Source organism: Phascolarctos cinereus, unplaced genomic scaffold, assembly GCF_003287225.1.
Source record: "Phascolarctos cinereus isolate Bilbo 61053 unplaced genomic scaffold, phaCin_HiC Scaffold_5;HRSCAF=322, whole genome shotgun sequence".
Classification (NCBI taxonomy): Eukaryota; Metazoa; Chordata; class Mammalia; order Diprotodontia; family Phascolarctidae; genus Phascolarctos; species Phascolarctos cinereus.
This window is the reverse complement of record NW_027555958.1, coordinates 378,464,467-378,482,269: the sequence shown is the minus strand read 5'-3', so window position 1 is coordinate 378,482,269 and position 17,803 is coordinate 378,464,467. Positions and strand designations below refer to the sequence as shown.

The following is a 17,803-nucleotide window of genomic DNA, read 5'->3' as shown; positions in this document are numbered from 1 at the left end:
GAGAACAGGGAAGAAGAGGAAAAACACAGAAAAAGGAGATTGGGAACATTCCTCCCTGGGGCTCAGCAAGAGCTATACGGTGGGACACACTCATGTCACCATGGAAAGAATACTACTGCCTCTGAAGTCACAGGATCTAGGTTCAAATGCTGTCTCTGATGCTTCTAACTTGTGTGACTGCGGGTAAGTCACTTAAACTCCTCGGGCCTGTTTTCTCAATTGTAAAATGAGGTTAGAATAGACGGCCTGAGGTTCTGTCCAGGTTTAGATCAGCGACCCTGAGGTTGATGGGGAGATAGAGAAAAGCACTGAGGGCTAGTGGACAGTGTCAGAATCACGAAGGCAGGATGTTATGTGGCTAAAGGACTGGGGTAAGACTTAGTTCTGCCCTTAAAATACTAAGTGACCTTGGCCAGTTATTTGTCGAATGGGCATAATAACCTTTTCAATCTCTCTCTCCCTGCCAGGGTCTAAGAGAAGCCAGAGATGAGAAGTTGCTTTGACTGAAAAAAGGTTACAAAATTTAAGGTCTAATTAGAGCTGTCCTCAACAGGTAGGTATCTCCCTCATACTATCCCTCAGGTACCCCATCTCTTGGTCAGAAGACCTTTAATGGAAAGAAAAGGGAAGACTCATCTACTTTGATGAAGTCTCTGATCCCCTCTCATTTGTAGAGGGAGAGGTGAAGGCAGGTATTTGACCAGGTTGTATTCTCTGTCTACTGGCTGTTTAGCTGCTCAGATGGCAATGGATCTCTGGGGGCTTCCCACCCTCAGAGAAAATGAATGGCAGAGAGAAATCATCATTTTATTTTACGAAACAGAGAAAAGCAAACCGGGTTTGAAGGGCAGGCCAAGGGAAAGCTGCCCCCAGGGACTCACATATCCTCAGGGCTCCGCTTTGCCAGAGAACCTGGCTAGTACAGAATGAGATCTCTGTCCTCCGGAACATTGAAAACCTTAGGAACAGGAGCAGAGAAATAAAGGATGGAGATCCAAGCCTCAGGCCAGCCCCTGACATGGTACGGGACCTTCAGTGCGATCTCTCTAGGCCTTGAGGATTGATTTCCCTTTCCACCCTAACAAAGCATTTTTGAATACCAGGATGAAATGACAAATCTATAACTCAGTATCCAGCTTAAGACCTCTCACTCTATAGCAAGGACCTAAGCTCCTTCAGCCTCCAGGTAAAGGGACTTTTATTTAAACAGTTCCATTAGCCTGCCGTAAGTCTGCAAGGAAGAAACTGAACAGAGCCCTCAGGTTCCTGGCTCTCCTCAGAGGTCAATTCATTCTGAACCTGGGTCTCTCTGAAGCAGGGGAACAATACTGGTCTTTTCCCCAAGCCGCCAAAGCCAACTGGGCCCTGAGCAGCTTTCCAATAGGGCTGAGCATAAAAGAAGGCAGAGTCCCCATTCCTATTGAAAAGAATGAGTCACCTGACCCATCATGCCTCCCCATCTGGGAAACCAGCACAGCCCCCTCCTAGCAATTCAGGGCAGCCAGCCGTGCTTCCCCTGGCTTGAATCCACTTAATTTTCTCCTAAGCTGCTTTGCCCAATAAGCTGCTGAGTTCCCAATGTGTCCAGTCCTGCTGTGGCCAACTTCTTCCAGGGCCCTGGGCAGCATAAGTCTATAGCTCTCTGCTCCCCCAGACTCCAGCCCCTAGAGGGCTTGAGTAGACCCTTCTCTGGCCCTGTATAGAGACCCTCCACATCTCAGAGCCAAGAGGGAAAGAATGGACCCAAGGAAAAAGCTCAGGACTGGGGAAATCATTCCCTCTTGGTCTGCCAAGGGAAAATTAATGCTACATTCATTCGTTTATACATTCATTTAACAAACATTTATTGAGGACTACTGGGCAAAGGACAAAGCTAGGCCCTGTGGAGGATACAAAGAGAAGGAGGGCATGATCTCTGACCTTTTGGATTATACCCTGCTGGATTATAGTCTAGTACTTAACTATAGCGTATGACTGAACAACCAAGGGCCAGAAGAGCAGCACAAACCTGTGCTTTAGGCTTTTAAGGAAAGAAAAAGCAAATATTTACTGAGTGACCACTAAGTACGAGGTTCTAGGAGGATCCATACCCAATAATAACTCCTCAAATTTCTACAGTCCTTTCCAGTTTTCAAAGCACTTTCAAGTGTATGTCAACAACTCTGTAAGGGGAGCAGAGCAGGTACTAGAATTTATAAGAGATGATTAATGCCTCCTAAGGATTGAACACAGGAAACAGGGAGAACTGAAATGCACAGGGAAGCCCCAAACTTAATTTTAACCAAAAATGGTATCCTCTTCCTCTTTTTCTCCTAGTCGCTCTCCTTACCTGCCCAGGGGAAAGCACAAGGGGACTGGGCAAGAAGCCAAGGCCTGGATGATCCACCATAGCAGAGGCTCTTCCCCTTCAATGGATAATGGAGAATTACTTCTACCTCAACCTACTTCGACACAGCAAACCACCTTTGTGGTCTCCATCCAGAGTCCTACCCTCAGGGTCCAAAGACTCTCAGTCACAAGGCCCTACTCCCAGCCAAAGAGGTAGCTCCAGGGCAGGCAGGAAAGGTAGCAGATGAATGAATGGAACAGTAATACTCCCTCACACACCTCTCCCTCTTTGTTGGCTTCTTGACAGGGAAGGAAGGCCAAGTCTCCCTGGCTCTCTATGTCTTAAGCAGCAAACCCCATCATCCCCCTTGTCTCTACTAATTCTGGATCTCCCTTTATCAGTCAGACAAGGTCCCTAACCCTTAGGAAGCTCAGATTCTAACGGGGGACAAAGCAATGCAAATAACTATTCAGACAAGATGAAACCTGGGGTTATGTCTGGTTGTACCACAATACTCCATAAGTGAGAAATTACAGCAAAAAGGGAGGATTAGAGATTCATACAGAGCCCCTGCCAACCTCTCCTCTTTCTCCAGGGGCTTTTCTCCTCCACAGCAGGAGTTCTTAACCTGTCACTTGTGCATTTGAATGAGAAAAAAAAAATCATCTTTATTTTCCACTAACCTCTAATTGAAATTTAGCGTTTCCTCCAATTATTTAATAACATTATTCTGAGAAGGGTTATTATTCTGAATAAGCTTCACCAGGTTGCCAAAGGAGTCTGTTGGCACACACACACACGGTAAAGAATCTCTGATCTTGGGCTTCCATTCTGCCCTTGAAATCCCAGGCTCCATTTAGCAGAGCTGCGAGGAGATGTTTTCCTGAATAGAAGCACTCCAAGTCCCACACTTTACTGTCAGGTCCTGAGCAGGCCTCCTCCTCTAGCGTGGCAGGTTGTTAGGTCTAATTGCCTAATTGCAGATTCCCATCTCTGATCTACAGGGACAGATGGGGCCAGCAGCTGGGATAGGCCCCAAGACACCTCAGGCTCCCAAAGACCAGAGTCCACCTGGCTCTGTGGACCTGAGACTTTATGGAGCCTCCTCAAGGGCACAGGCTGTCTGGAGCATCCAGGATGGAAAAATACAAGAAAAGGAACTCCAAGCCAATTTGAGCCCTATTCTCAAGAGAGACAGCACTGGATTAAGAGAAAGAACGGACGTCAAAAATACCAGGAAGACTCAGTGCCCTGTCCTATTTTCCTCTTGTTTGCTGGGCCTGAAACTCCCACTATATCCTCCAACAAGTCCTTTCTGGGCAAAACATTACCATCTATAAAATGCCCCAGGGCAGAGGTGAGCAGGAAGGAGATCATGAATGAAGACTGCTGGATGAAACTCTTTATTGACTAAGGCTTGAAGAGACAAGGCCATTATCTTTAGTTATGAGCAGACTTCTTCCCTGCAGCACCTGACTGGGTGTGGAGGGGTCCTTAGCAAAAGCAGGTTAAACCCAGAGTAGGTCAGGGGCAGGTGAGAAAGGGGATGGGCAAGCTTGCATGGGAGCCAGTCAGCTACCGTTGGATATGCTTTGAAGGACACTACTTGCCCCAGCCACATGCATTTTACAATCTGGACAAACTGGCCTACTCTTTGCCTCCCTAATAAATCTTTACAAACACTGTTCCCTATGCCTAGAACATTCTCCCTCCTTTACTCCACTTTGCCTGGTGAATAATCGTTAATTGTCGTGGAGTCGTTTCTGTCATGTCTGATTCTTCATGACCCCACTTGGAGTTTTCTTGGTAGAGATACTGGAGTGATTTGCCATTTCCTTCACCAGCTTATTTTACAGATGAGGAAACTGAGGCCAACAGGGTTGAGTGACTTGCCCAGGGTCACGCAGCTAATACGTATCTGAGGCTGGATTTGAACTCATGAAGAGGAGTCTTCCTGACTCCATGCCCAGTGCTCTATGCACTGTGCCACCTAGCTGCCCACAATTCCAGATCTGCTGTTGTTCAGTCATTTTCAGTTATGTCAGACTGTTTGTGACCCCCTTTGGGGTTTTCCATTTCCTTCTCTACCCTGTGAAACTCAGCTCAAATGCTTCCTCCTCCACGAAGTCTTCTCTGATCATATTCCAGCTCCTGTCCCCCATGCCTCAGGGGCTCCTTGACTTCTTTCAAGGCTCAGCCCATGTGTCCCCTCCTAAAAGGAGTCTATCTTGAATCTCCAGCACAGCTGCTAGTGGCCTCCCCACCTCCCAGAAATCCCATCGCATCAACTTTGTATTTAATTTTCCATGTACGTATTATTTTCCTCCAATAAAGTGGAAGCTTCTCAATGGCAGATATTATTTCATTTTCTGGTGCACCTAGAAACGGCATGGCACACAGAAAGACCTTATACATACTTGTTAAATGAATGAATAAATACTCCAATTAGATATCCTTTTGTCTCACCAACTTCATATAGTACATCACATGTATCACTCTAATTCACTTTTCATGAAATAGTCAATTAAGCGCATCTTTTACATTATAATCATCTGTATATGTCCTATTCCCTGGTCATGCTAGAAGGTCCATGAGGTCAAGCACTCTCATATCTAGATTTTTTTACCTCCTCTAGGGTTCAACACAGTGGTCTGCACGCTTAAATAGGAATTGAATTGACTCTCCAAAAGTAAGTAGACAGGGATCATCTGTATATTTGGGGGGGCGGGGAGAAGGGGCAGGGGAAGGGAGACAGAACAGCTGAATCTGTGATTCTGCCAGTGTGGGGAACTCCCAGTGTGGAGATTCCCTCCATCGATGCAGATAAACTAGTCATCCCATATGTAGCTTGATTGCACAAAGTTGATTGTGGGTTGTTTTCCCCATTAGACTGTGAGCTCTCTTGGAGCAGGGTCTGTCTTTTTACCTTTCTTTATCTACCCCAGTGCTTGGTGCAATGCCTGGAACATAGGAGGCTCTTCATGTTTACTGACTCTCATTTCAACTCGGAATGTTTGCCTGCCATGAGCATGGATAATTAAGAATTGACTAGACTGATATTCAGGAAGCTCCTTCCAGCAATCTACATGAAGCCATTGTAACCAGCTTAAGGATTAGGTCCAGAAAAGAACGAGGCTAACCCAGAAATGTATCAACTCTATTACTTAATGGGCTCAGAAACCCCAACAATGTGCAATGTGGGGGGGGACCCCACCCAGAGCAAACAGCTCCTCCAGAGTAATAAGGCTCATTGACTCCAGGATGAAAGGAACAGGGTCCCAATTATATCACGTTGTAATTGGACAATTAGATCCTGGTAATTATTACTATATAGATGTGAGAAGGAGGAGAAGAGGGAAATGACGTCACCAGGGCAGGCCAGACAAATAGTCAGGAATTTGTCCTCTCTCTTCCCTACTAAAAGATCACACACACACACACACACACACACACACACACACACACACACACACACACATACACATACACGCAGGGTCCCCCTGAGACCATTAGGTATGAACTCAACTGCCCCCTAGGCAAATGGGATGAAAATTAGAGGTATTTATAACCTGTGCAATAGGATCCTATTATACCTTCAGGGTTATAAGAGAGAAAGCTGGTGGTGAAGTTGATAGAGCTGTAGGCCTGAAGTCAGAGAGATCTGACTTCTAATCCTGCCTCAGACGTTTACTATCTGTGTGACACTGGGCAAATCACTTAAGTCTCAGGTTCTTCATCTGTACAATGGGGATCATAATAGCACCTACTTCAAAGGGTTGTGTTGAGGATCAAATGAAAAGCACTAAACTCAGAGCCTGGCTTACATTAGGTATTATATAAATGCTTATCCCTTCCCTTTCCCACGCTAGACTGTAGTGGAGTGGAAAAAACATTGGATTTTAAGTCAAGGGGACCCTGGGCTCTGCTGCTTACTAAAGATGGGACCTGAGGCAAGTCACTTCTTCTGTCTAGGTCTCAGTCTCCTCATCTGTAAAATGGGGGGGGAGGAAGAGGCATTAATCTTTTTTGTATCAAGGCCTCTTTGGCAACTGGGCTGTGTAAAGCCTATGGACTCCTCCTCATTTTTCAATGCATAAAATAAAATATACAGGGCTAGAAAGGAAACCCAAAAAATTAGTGAACATTTTTTAAATGTTCTTTCCAAGTTCACAGAAATCTCACCTAGACTAGATAGATATCTCAGATCCTCTAAATCCTCTGTTCCTATGCTACTGCAATTACCCAGCTGGCCAATGCTTATATAAGACTAGGTGGGCAGTTGTTTATGTGATTATGTTGAAAGGCATGGTGAGAATAGCCCATGTTGACCAGGAGACTTCTTGACCGGCTGAGGGCGAGCCTTTAATTTTTTCATCCAGAACTAAAGCCAATGCCCAATTGTTAGTGAGTATTCTGGGGAGAAAATTGTTGTTCTCGATCAAACGGGGAAAGATGTCCTGAAGCCACACACACATAGAAAATACCTAGGAGAACTCCCTTTGTGGTCTAGAGTGTGTCGTAAAGGGCAAAGGAGGAAGAGAAGAATTGGACCAGCACAGTATCCTGGTATCTAGGTACGGTGGCTGAAAGCACCACCATCATGCTAGTAGAATTTGGGGCTTAGGTGCATCAAGCCAGAGAAGCAGTTTTTCATTGGCCTGATTTAAAGATTTCAGGGTAGAGGAATCTCCAAGCCCAAGGAAAGGTTGCCCTGGGTCAGTTCAGAGAAGCAGCTGGTTCCCTCCCCTTCCAGGCCTCCAGCTAAGGCAGTCCCTTACAGAACCACACAGAGTTTCTAGCGTCTGACTAGCTATCCCCCAGATGAAAAGGAATGGGGATGAAGTGTATTAAATTTACCCAAAATAAAAATAGAGAGCAATTACACAGTGCTTCAAGGTTTGCAAAGTATGTCTATGTCTAATATGTATGTATATAAATATACACATGCATATAAACACATGTATATATATACACATATCAGACATACATATGCATATATAATACACATATATATATATATAATCTCATTTAATTCCCATGATGAACCTCCATCTTACAGATGAGAAACTGAGGCTGAGAGTGGTCAAATGACTTGCCCAGGGTCACACAGGTAGGGACCAAACTCGGGTTTTCCTCACTCCCTTACAAAGTACCCATGTGGATGAGAGAGTTGGGGCTTGCGGGGCTGAGGTGACTTGCTTCTTTCTCTTGAGGGACCCCAGCAGAAAATCTGACTGTACCCAAGGCTCCCCTTCCACCGAAAAAATACATTGGCATAACATTCACTCTTACGTTATCTGCCTCTCCTACGTTGGTCTCTATATTGTCTGTGTGAGGTAGGCGGAGCAAATACTGTAGTATTCTCACTCGACAGATAAGAGAACTAAAGGAAAAAGGAACCAGATAGTTCCGCACAGTGGAAAGAGCATGAAGTGTGAAGTCAGGGGAACCTGAGTTCAAATGTGGCCTCAGACATTAACTAACTGTGGGACACTTAACCTCTGCCTCTGTTTCCTCATCTGTAAAATGGGGATAATAACAGAGCCTACCTCCCACGGTTTTTGTGAGGATCGAATGAGATAATCATTTTAAAGTGCCTGGCACATAGTTAAGTGCTATATAAATGTTAGCTATTATTATTACTATTATCATACAGATAATTCTTGGCAGATCTGGTCTGGAATCCAGGTCTCAAGCCTCAGTCCATTATTTTTCCCTCCACAACAACCTACTTCCCACCAATCAGACAGATATCGGACCTGATGTTTGACAAATCAGGGACGTGGGAAAGAGCCGCTAATTTCCGAAAAGCAGCCTCTGGACTCAGGAAGCCTGCTGCTTTTCTGCCCCATTAGGCAAAGAGAGAGGGGAGCACTACAGGGCGTCGGGAGGTCTCGTATAAATGCCTCAGTCCCCTGGCCAGGGACTCACACAGAGTCCAACTCCACCTTGGGCCAACAGCTCCAGTCCCTCTGGCTCCCTCCCTGGACAGTCACCCTAGTGCTTCCTGGTGCTCCGGGTCTCCGAGCCTCGTGGGAGAGGAGAGAAGGGCCAGGCAAAGTGCCAGGGCGAGGAGAGGGCTCCGAAGGAGGGCATGGATGGATGCAGTGAGGTGAGGAAGAAAGGGTCACAGAGATTTGGGAGCGGTTGATGAGCAAGGGGAGAAAAGTGTCGAGGGAGAGACAAGAAGAGAGCAAAGAGAGGGGAGAGACATGTGGTGAAAGAAGAGAAAACAAAATGAAAAAGGAAGAAAAAAAGAAAATGAGAAAGAAAAAAGTGGGAGTGAGAAATCTCAGGGAGAGAAGTAGAAAGGCAAGAAGAGACAGAAATCAAAGGGGAGAAGACAGAAATAAAGGAGGAAGAGACAGACATCAAAGACAGAAACAAAGGAGGGGAAGAAGGTGGGGGAATTGGGAGAGGAAGTGGCCCACAAGCTTGGTGGCATTGGAAGGCCAGCAACATAAAAATGGCATCAGCTCATCCGTTAACAAGGTCTCCTGTCCTCCCCCACACACACACAGACCACAACTGTTCCCAAGCCTCCAGAGACCCCCAGACATTCACAGCCCAGCCAGCCTCCGGAGTACTTCCTTACCTGCCGGGGTGGAGCACACCACAGGTATCTTGGCAGACACACCTCACGCTCGACTTAATCCCTTCCCTCAGCCCTGCAGCCTGCTCCGGGAAAAGAGACAAGTGTAATAATCCACCTGGCTACTGAAGGATGGTGTGCCCCAGGAGCAGGCAGGGCGGGGCTCGACTCTGGCACCAAGCAGCCAATCAGAGAAGTCAGAAGGACCCCAGCCCCAGGCCACCCCTCTTGGGCGTCTGGTGTAGGAGAAAGAGGGCTGGCGCGCCGTTAAAAAGTCATAAGAGCCTGTTCCATATTCATGTCCATGCCGGGCAGTCACAAGGATGGTAAAAGCATTTCTGATCCTCGACCCCTACCCTGCTATTGCTCCCTAGAACCAGCAGGACCCAAGTGACTCCTGAGCCAGGTTACAGGTCACCCACCTGTACAATGGGAACAACGATACTGGTATTACCTACCTCGCAGGATTGTTGCAAAGAAAATGCATTGTAAACTGTAAAGTGCTACAGAAATATGAGTTACTAAAAGTGGTAGAGCAGGCAAACTGTTGGGTTTGGAGACCGAGGACCTAGAAACTCCAACTCTGCTGCTTGCTAAGTGTATGACCTTAGACAAGTAACTTCATCACCCTGGGCCAGGGTTACCTAATCTGTAAAATGAAGAGGTTAAACTCGATGACCTCTGAGATCCCCTGCAGGGTCTACTTCTGTTATTCTAAGATTATTGTTATCTGTCAAGTGAGGAGATTGGACCAGATAACGTGACATCCCATCATCCAGCTCTAAGAGTCCAAGAAAATTGGAGTGGAGTTGAAATATAAAATGGGGACTTTCTGAGAACAAGGAAAGAAAAGTACTGTGTAATGTTACCTTAGTGCCAGCAAACCTGAGTACTACTCTCTGTTTAAAAGTGCAGCATGACAGAGCTTCACCTCTGAAGTCAGAGCACCTGGGTTCAAATACCCCCTCTGAAGCTTACTACCTTTCTGATTTGGGGCAAGTTTTTTTTTTTAACCTCTCTTGACCTCAGTTTCTCATCTATAAAATGGAAGAGTTGATGAGAATCTTCTGATAAGAATGGCTTCGGGGACCTTTACAAGCCCCCCACCAATACAATAAAAAGAAACAACTACCCCTCTCTACCTCACCAGAATGATGGGCCCATCTGCGGAAGTAAAAAGGCTTTGAGTTCTCTGGGAAAAAAAAAACACCACCCCCATAAAACCAGAGATGTCATTACAGTAAGTAGGGGCTAGAGGCCACACCTAGGAGAGGTTTCTGTTAAACTCTGAAGTGCAGGGATATGCAAGCCACACACCAATTCAAAGAATGAACCACACAAGCCCCCAGGACCTGGGCACCACGCCCAGGACAGCCAGAGGTCTCCCAGAGTTCCTCCCCCTCAATCATCTAACGCTGAAGGAAAATTCAAACCGGCTGCATAAACAGAAGCAGGCTTAGGGTCAAAGATGGTCCTGTGAGAAACAGAGGTCTGGCTCTGGGTCCAGGCGTTCATGTATCTACTCTAGTTTCTCCAACCCTCCGGCTCAGCATGGGTAAGAGAGACAAGGGCTGCCATGGCACATTCCCAACCTCCCACTCAGGCCCCATTTCCATGGCTCCTCCTCTTCTCTCCTTTTTCTTCCCTTTCCTTTCTCCTAGAAGAAGCTGGCACAAAAGGAGTTCTAGAATTGAGACCACCAAACCCAATTTCTTCATGTTATAGATGCAGAAGGTAAGGCCTCAAAGACAGTGATTTGCTCAAGGTCACAAAGGTGGAAGAAGCAGAGACTGGTGTTGGACCCAGGTCTTCTAAAGTATCCATTTCACTGCACCATGACCACCTCTTTTATGATTTCTCCATGGAATGAGGACTAGAACTGAGGGTCCGGCCCTGAAGCCTCTGCCTCTGGACTAAGTGGCCCTTAACCCTAATACTAATAATACCTGGGAAAGACCTTAGCTCAAAAAGCCCACTGCATCCAGGGCCATCTCCAGTCGTCCTAATCCATATCTGGCCACTGGATCCAGATGGCTCCAAAGGAGAAAGTGAGGCTGGTGACATTGCACAGCCCTGCCTCACTGAAATCCAATTCACTTACAAGTCACAACATCACCTTCCCAATGTCATGGGTCTTCTTTGAGAACAAAGGACAAATAACAATATCTTACATCTGCAAAGCCCTTAACAGTTTTCAGGTCTCATTTGGACCTAAAGGCAGTCAGGTTGTATAGCTGATAGGATGCTGTGTCTGGAGTTAGGAAGACGAGTCCAAATCTGGCTTCAGACACTTACTAGCTGTGTGGCCTGGGTTACTTAATTTCTGTTTGCCTCAGTTTTCTCAAATGTGAAATGAGGATAATAATAGCACCTATCTCCCAGGGCAGTTGTGAGGATCAAAGGAGAAAATATTTGTAAAGTGCTTAGCACAGTGCCTGGCACAAAGTAATATCTTAATAAATGCCTGATTCCTTCCTTCCTCCCTCCCTCCTTGACTTCTTTCCTGCCTTCTGTCTTTCCTTCCTTCCTTTCCTTCCTCTCTCCTTTGTTTCTTTCCTTCCTTCCTTCCTTCCTTCCTTTTCTTCCTCTCTCCTTCCCTCTCTCCTTTGTTTCTTTCCTTCCTTCCTTCCTTCTTTTCTTCCTTCCTTCCTTCCTTCCTTCCTTCCTTCCTTCCTCTCTCCTTCCCTCCCTTCCTCTTTCTCTTCCTTCCTTTCTAAAAAACAACATCATCAACAACATCCCCCTTGGCTAGACATAGTATACACTGCTGCTCCCTCTAGGTCCTAAGACGAAGCTCTGGATGACTCAATCCACTCAGCTTTGGAACCACTACCGCAAGGCCTTGGTTGTACCTTCCAGATTTGTGAGTGAGTCATTTCAAATGCCCAGCACTCACTATAAGGAGCTGGTCCCAGTCCCCAGACCATGCTTCACATCCTCCCCAGTTGACTGTTTCCTCGTCATCTACCCTGCTGCCACACCAGTACCTCCTATCCCAGGTTCTACCTCACGTTCTGGAAATAGTCAACAAAATCCATTGCAACAGTTGCTTCTGGAAAAGAGTACATACCATGGCAATCGCCTGACCTCCCCAAACCAAAACATCTTTCCTTGACTTTTATATTTGTATCTCTAGTGCTTGGTGCATAAAGATAGAAACAGGACCTGTGATTTCATTCCTTAAAGGGAACTCCCAGGTGAGGAAACGCCCTCTAACACAGCAGGTTGGCACCTTCCTTTGAAGTTGATCATCTTAGAGAGTTGCCTAGGACACTGAGAGGTTAAGTGATCATACAGCCAAGTTGGGTCAAAAGGAAGACTTAAACCCAGGTCCTCTTGGATCCAAGACCAGCTTCCTATCTACTCTTCTCTCTTGGTATATGATTGATACCTAATAAATGCTTTTCATTTAGTCATCCCCATTTTACAGATGTGGAAACTGAGATTCAGTTAATGCAAAGATTAGAAAGACTCCGTGTTAATTAGATGTTGAGATATGAGAGAGAATGAGATTAAGGGAGAGAGAAAACTCAAAGATAGCACTGAGATTTCCAATCTGGCCAGCTGGTAGAATTGTAGTGCCACCAGCAGAAATAGAGAAGCTGGGAGGAATGGCAAATGTGGGGGAGAATCTCAGTTTGAAAGGAGACAGCCTAGAGAAGTTGTCCAGCAAGCAGGCAGAAATCTGGGACTTAAGCTCAAGGCAGAAACTGAACTAAATATAGTAGATCAGGGGGCAGCTAGGTGGTGCAGTGGATAGGGTACTGGAGCTAGGGTCAGTAAGACTCATTTTCCTTAGTTCAAATCCGGCCTGTGTGATCCTAGGAAAGTCACTGAACCCTGCTTGCCTTCATTTCCTCGTCTGTGAAATGAGCTGGAGAAGGAAATGGCCAACCACTCCAGTACCTCTGCCAAGAAAACTCCAAATGGGTTCATGAAGAGTCAACCATAACTGAAAAATGATTCAATGACAACAAAAATATTGGATTAGTAGTATAAGGAATCCATTAGACTCAGCAGATGTATATATATATTTAAATAATATTTTCTTTTTTCCCAATTACATGTAAAAATTTTTAACATCATTTAAAAAAAATTTTAATTACAAATTCTCTCCTTACTTTCTCTTCTCCCTCCCTGAGATGGTAAGCAATTTGATACAGGTTATACATGTATAATCATGCAGATCATATTTCCATATTAGTCATGCTGTAAAAGAAGACACAGACCAAAAAAAAAAAACCCCACAAAAAAATAAAGTGAAAAACAGTATGCTTCAATCTGCCTTCAGACTCCATCAGTTCTTTCTCAGGATGTGGATAGCATTTTTCATCGTGAGTCCCTTGGATTATCTTGGATCACTGTATTTGATGAGAATAGCTTTCATTCATAATTGTTACTGTGTACAACGTTCTCCTGATTCTGCTCGCTTCACTTTGCATCAGTTCACGTAAGTCTTTCCAGGTTTTTCTGAAATCCTCCTGCTCGTCATTTCTCATAGCATAATAGTATTTCATCACAACCATATACCACAACTTGTTCAGCCATTCCCTGACTGATGGGCATCCCCTCAATTTCCAATTCTTTGCCACCACAAAAAGAGCTGCTATCAATATTTTTGTACATATAGATTCTTTTCTTTTTTAAAAAATTTCTTTGGTATACAGACCTAGCAGTGGTATTGCTGGATCAAAGGATATGCCCAGTTTTATAGCCCTTTGCGCATAGTTCCAAATTGTCAGCAAGATATGTTGAAAGAACTTAAGAGTTTAAAAGGCCTTAGTTCAAGTCTCAACTCTAATACTTACCAACTGGGAAAAACAATCCAATTCCTAATTTCCCTATCCATAAAATGGTGCTGATAATTAGACTTGGGAGTTGTCTGGATTGAAGTGATAGTTGAAACCATGAGAGGCGATATGATCACCAAGGAGGAAAGTACATGGAGAATTTGTTTTTGAATCCCTGGACTTTGCACATAGTAAGTGCTTTAAAAAATTCTTTTCAATGAACATAGAATCATAAAAGCTTCATTAGGATAAAGCAATCTTTCTTTTCTTTCTCTTTTGTCTGTGTGTACCCCACTGCCTGGCACAGTACCTAGCAGATAAGAGGCACCTAATGAATGAATACTGAGCTGGAAGGAACTTTCAATCATCCAGGTCCAGTCTAATTTTACAGACAAGGAACCTGAATCCCAAGGCAGCAAAGCAACTGTCTGGGGTCACACAAGTGGTAACTGGCACAGCGGGGATTGAAACCCAAGTCCTTTGACTACAAATCCAATAACGATACTGTCTAATAACAATAATACCCACTAACATGTCTACAGACCTTTAAAGTTTGCAAAGCACTTTGCATGTATTATCTCATTTGAGTCTCATGACAACCCTCTGAGAGAAGTGCTTCGATTATCCCCATTTTACAGATGAGAAAACTGAGGCCAAGAGGTTCGGTGACTTGCCCAGAGTCACAGAGCTAGTAAGTGTCTAGGGTTCAAAGGTTCTGTTTTTCTTTTCATTTTTCAATGGTAGAGTGGGTGGGAGACAGAGATCAATTTTTGTTAACTGAAAAAAAAATAATTTTTAGAAGTGTGAAATGGTTAAAAAAAGAAGAAGAAAAGAAGAAGAAGAAGAAGAAGAAGAAGAAGAAGAAGAAGAAGAAGAAGAAGAAGAAGAAGAAGAAGAAGATAAGCTCTTTGGGAAGGATTCAAACTCATTTGTCTTCCTGACTCCAGGTGCAGCACTCTTTCCAGAGCTTGCTGCCTCCCTGAAAGGCTGAGGACAAGGATGTAGCAGACAGATACCTTCTTGAGGGCAGGAGCAAGAATATGAATTAGTGTGGTGAACCTAGCTGTGGCTATGGAACCACAGGACCTGGATCTGCATCATGTCTCTGGGCCCCAGTTTTCTCATGTGTAAAATAAGGATTCTGGACTCGATGACTTTTGAGCTCTGCTTACCTCAGTTTCCTCAACTGTAAAAGGAGGATTATAGTACCACCGACCTCACAGGGTTGCTCTGAGAATCAAATGAGATATTATTTAAAGTGCTTAGCATGACATGTAGGAGGCACTGAAGAAAGCAGTGGGCCTGGAATCAGGAAGACTCATCTTCATAAGTTCAAATCTGGCCTCAGATACTTACTAGCTATGTGACCCTGGGCAAATCACTTAACCCTGTTTGCCTCAGTTCCTTATCTGTAAAATGGGCTGGAAAAGGAAATGGCAAACCACTCTGGTATCCTTGCTAAGAAAACAAAAAAAAAAGTTTATTTTTTTAAATGAATGACCAAAATGAAGAAATAAAAACTCTATCAGTAAGCCCTTCAAAAAATTTTAAAAATCACTGATAATCAGGGGGCTTAAACAACCCTAAAGTAACAAAGGTAAAGCCACTGAAGATTTGAAAAGGTAAGAAAACTCACTGTTGGAAGAGGCATGGGAAGACAGATCCACATTCACTACAGGTGAAGCAGCAAAGCGGTTCAATTCTTGTGGAAAACAATTAAGAACCATGCAAGAAAAATTGCTGGGCTGCTCATGACCTTCGACTCAGAAATTCCACTATTAGGGCTCTATCCCAAGGAGGTTATTAACAGAAACAGACCCATATGGACAAAAATGATTGTAGCAACATTATTTATGACAGCAAAAAGCTGGAAACAAACCATCCACGCAATGACTGGGGAGTTGGTTAAAGAAATTATGGCATATGCATGCAATGGAATATTACTGCTCCTTAAGGAATAACAAATATGAAGAATTTAGAGAAACACAGAAAGACCTGGGTGAAATGCTACCAAGTGAAGAAAACACAGCCAAAGGAACAATACACACAGTGACAATGCAATGTAAACAGAGACCACAGAGCTCTTCAAACGGCAAGGTCAATGCTGGACACATCTATCTATCTACGTTAAAGAAGACACCCCTCCTTTCTGTTTACAATGCACTAGATTGGTTGTCCCCCGCCCCCCCCTTCAGGGAATGTACTTTGTAAGGGGGGTGGTTTGAAAGTGTCTCAAAGTCAGTCCTATGGTATTCTGATCCTCTGAACCCTCGAAGGTACCTGAGAAAGACCATCAAAATGGCGAGAGGCAGGAGCAGTGGCCATCCAAGCAAAGGAAAGAATATCAGGAGACTTCAAGGGGACGGTCACCAGTTTCCAATACTGTAGGAAGGTCAAGGAGGATGAGAACTGAGGAAAGGTCACAGTGCTGATTAATAACATCACCTATTTATTTGGAAAGTAAAGGTTTAGAGGGGAGAGTGTGGCATAGTAGAAAGAGTCAGGAAGACCTGGGTTCAAGACCTATCTCACACACATCCTGGCTACATGATAGGAAAAGTCATTTAACTCCCCTTGGTTTCAGTTTCTCCATCTGTAAAATGGGCAGGGTCAGACTAGCGGGGCCATGAGATCCCTTTCATCTCTAGCTCTATGCTTCTATGCCCCTGCGCTTAACCTCTCAATGCCCTGAGACAGCTCTCTAAGACTGTAAGTTACAGAGCAAATGCCAACTTGAATTATTAGTACGGGGAATTTCCTTACCTTATGCCAATAAATTGGGCAACTAGATGGTGAAGTGGATAGAGTGCTAGGCCTGGAGTCAGGAGGACCCGAGTTCAAATGCAGCCTCATAGCTGTGTGACTCTAGAAAAGTCACTTAGCCCTGCTGGCCTCAGTTTCCTCATCTGTAAAATGAGCTGGAGAAGGAAATGGCAAACCACTCCAGTACCTCTGCCAAGAAAACCCCAAATGAGGTCACAAAGAATTGGACACAACTGAACAAGATTCTCTTTTCTAACCCTTTCTGCACTGGCCACCCTCCCCTCACCTAACTCCCTAAAGAAATCAACTGAAAAACTGGCTTCATAAACTACCAATTAATAACTATTCATTTACTAAGCTCCTATGTACTAGGCACTAAGGATGCCAAAACAAAAGTCCCCAAAGAGCTTACGTTCTTTTTTTAACCATTTTACACTTCAAATTTTTTTTTCAGTTAACAAAAATTGATCTCTCTCTCCCACCCACTCCACCGTTGAAAAACAAAAACAAAAACAAAACCTTTGCAACAAATATGGTCAAGCAGAACATATTCCTGCATTGGCACTGTCCAAAAAATTGTACATTCTCTGCAGGGAAATAATAATGCACATCTATTAAATATGTAAAATAAAAAGTAATTGGGGTAAAGGTGGCAGCAGCTTAGGGGATCAGGACAGGCTTCTTAAAGAAAATGGTTCTTGAGCTGAGCTTCAAAGGACAGAAGAGATTCTAAGAAATGGAGGTGAAGAGGTAGGGCATTCCAAGCACGGAGGACAGACTAGGAAAGGTGCAGAGACAGGTGGGGTGTCACATGTGTTGTGTGGAGGAGAGACACAGGATGATAGCTGGAGTGGGTGGTAGAGTCTAGGGAAGGTTTTTCCCAAGGATAGAGACTTAAGGGTGTTTATAGGCAGTAGTGAAAATGCCAATACATAGAGACTGAAAATTATAAAGAGGGGGGCAGGTAGGTGGCACAGTGGAGAGAGAACCAGCCCTGAAGTCAGGAGGACCTGAGTTCAAATTCAGTCCCAGACCAAACACTTGACACTAGCTATGTGACCCTGGGCAAGTCACTTAACCCTAACTGCCTCAAAATAAAAAATAAAATAAAATAAAATGCAGTCTAAAAAAAGAAAATTATAAAGAGGGATGCTTTAGAAAGATAGAACAGGGCATGTGGTTACATCTGACCCTTGGCACTCACATCCCCAGAACACAGACAGCCAGGGAAGGAGCAATATAAGGTGGGAGCTCAGCCTCTAATATACCGCTGAGAATGGACCCACCAGAGACAGCTTTGACAAGATCAGACCCTCCTAGAAGCAGACC

General features: G+C 44.5%; 1 protein-coding gene across 11 annotated transcripts in view; it reads right to left on the bottom strand.

Moving 5' to 3' along the window:
* Positions 1 to 17,803, bottom strand: part of PLEKHA6 (pleckstrin homology domain containing A6) — a 208,985-nt gene that overhangs the window by 131,909 nt on the left and 59,273 nt on the right. Inside the window, exon 1 of one of the 11 annotated variants that reach the window (XM_078156400.1) lies at positions 8,925 to 9,008. The exons of the other annotated variants lie outside the window; for them this stretch is intronic. The gene's annotated coding sequence lies outside the window, so the exon portion shown is untranslated. Of the gene's footprint in view, positions 1 to 8,924; positions 9,009 to 17,803 lie in introns of those variants that run through there. 11 annotated transcript variants of the gene reach the window in all.